This window comes from Morone saxatilis, unplaced genomic scaffold, assembly GCF_004916995.1.
Source record: "Morone saxatilis isolate NCDOM2014 unplaced genomic scaffold, NCSU_SB_2.0 Contig16, whole genome shotgun sequence".
NCBI lineage: Eukaryota > Metazoa > Chordata > Actinopteri > Moronidae > Morone > Morone saxatilis.
This window is the reverse complement of record NW_023339718.1, coordinates 16,847,126-16,849,740: the sequence shown is the minus strand read 5'-3', so window position 1 is coordinate 16,849,740 and position 2,615 is coordinate 16,847,126.

Genomic DNA, 2,615 nt, shown 5'->3' with positions numbered 1-2,615 from the left:
ACACAGACACATATACACACACACACACACACACAGACACACACACACGGACCCCTACCTGACAAACAAACAAAATAACTGCTTCATTGCTTTAGACAAACTTTTTTTGTCTTTTTATTCCCATGCAAAGTACTTTAAACTGTATCTGTATGAAATTGTACCATACAACTTAACCTGACCTTTACTATTTAACTGTATTTTATTTTATTATAAATGGTTTTTTTAAAAAAACAATTTTAAATTATATCTTAAATGACTTCTCTTCCAATTGTCTCTGTTTTCTAGCAATATTTTAGCATAAAAATTAAATTAAATGTTCTGAATAATATGTTTTCCATTTTTGTTTTACACATAGTCCCAACGACTCTTATAATAATAATAATAATAATAATAATAATAATAATAAAACATGTTAATCCGTCATGATAAACAGGATAATCTTCAAAAGTTCACTTCGCCCCCTAGAACAACAAAGATTTTCAGCATCTACCGCTGAGTTATTCACTACTTCCATGCAAAAAGTAAGTCTAAGGCCTCAAGAAAATCAACTAGAAACAGCAACCTGGATCTTTATTCTATTGTCTTTCTTAATTTCATATTAACCATACATTAATTTTTATATATTAACCACCTTTTTCTCTAGTGCACTGATGACAGGTCTGCAGGTGCTTTTTGTCCTTTTTGTCTTCATCACATGTTGTGTCATTTATGATTGGCTCATGAGTCTGCATGGAGCAAATGGTGTGCTCACTGAAAGCTGCATGCAAGGATGAAGATTTATTAACTCCAAAACAGCTCTATCTGTGTCCCTCTAATTTGGGCTCTGAGATAACAGAACAATTGATCCTTTAGAGTGGTCAGCGGGCTAAGAGCATTTAGCTACCCATCACTAAATCAATGCTGACGCAGAAATAGGCCAGCTCTTGAATAACATTACCACTTCCACCTGAGTTTGGAACATTTTGGAGCTGCAGGAGGATTTTGGGAGACTGTGAGCAGCAGATTTAAGTCACATCCAGTCATATGTCTGCAACTACAATGTTCTCCATCTTGCAAGTCACCATCATTTTGTGGTTGATTTCTCTGCTTTCATACTGCAGCTCAGCCTATGAGCTCCATGATACCATCCACACTCTGAAAGAGGAAAACATCCACCTGCAGCACCGACTGGAGAACCTCACCCGGGCTCTCAGAGATTTGAAACTTCTGCTGACAGAACACTCCAAAGGTGAGAATTATCTGGTTGTTGGATTATAAATTAGTACATTTTCCAAATGCAAGTTCTGAATAGACATTTGTTTCACATTTAACAGTTCCTGGGAGGGAACACAACACTGAATTTCTGCACGCCTGGAAGGAATGGTCCCAACACGGTAAGGGCTGCTCAGTTTGACATTATAAAACGGCTCATCATAAATCTTTGTACCAAACTTTGTCTTATGTTTTCCAGGTGTTAGTGATGAGACTCACCAAATGTTGGAGCAGGCCCTCTGTTTAACCGAGCTCCACGGAGCTGCCCAGCCCATCTTCATCACTCTGGGTTTCCTTCTCATAGTCTCACCTTTCGCCTCTTTGGCTTTCCTGCTGCTGTCGTGACTCAGCTTCAAAACTGGTGCCAAGTAAAACTATTGTCTTTTGTAAGATTGGCTTTACTTCCACATTGTTTGGCATCCCACTGCTTAATGTATTAAAATTATAATAATTGTAAATAGCATTGTATTTCATTTAAATATATTTTTTATTTTCTAAAAGATTAATTTGGGATTTGGGAGGGGTTGTGCTGCATAAAAACTACCAATCACAGATATAGAGTATTTGAAAATTAATAGTAATTAATCATTTTTAACAGCATCATAATCAGTTTTAAAAACCCCTAATGTGTCATATGTGTGTTTAATGGTGAATTGTAAACCGTTCATGATGTCATGTAATCCCCTAGATGCTCAGTAATGTTACATAAGACATGACTTCTGTGTCCTCGGGAGCTTTTTGGAATAAACTTTTTTGGGATCAATAATATTAATTTGAAGTAAATATGTAATTCAAGGATTCAAAGGAAAGATTTGTCACATTCACAAGTAATATGGATGTGCTGCAAAGGCTGTGCTGAAAGACCAGTGTGAAAAATAAGGATTACAAAAAAGGAATGAACGAAAAAAAACGAAGATAAAAATGTATTTTATTTTTTTTAGAAATATATGTGATAAAAGTGAAATGTACATATGTCACAAGTGCATGGGCAGATCTAAAGAGACGAAGACAGCATGCTAGACAAGACCAAGGATATGCACTGGGAAAAGTTACTGGGTCTTTACCACAAAGACACCTCTTTTAATATCTACATTACACTGTGCACTCACACACATTATTTTGGAGAACTGGGATGCTACACCTCCTTTGGTGGATTTGTGTGTTTGATGTTGTCCTGAATCCAACAATGTTACATTTCGCCTGCTAAATCAGTCTTTGTCTGCTTAATTAAAATGACCCTTCCTGCATAGATTATAAATCGGTGCATTTGTACTTTAATTTCCATTTGATTATGCTGAATGGATGGTCAATTTACATTTGCAAGGACTTCATCTGGCCCCAGTAGACATGTGGGAAGACTACAG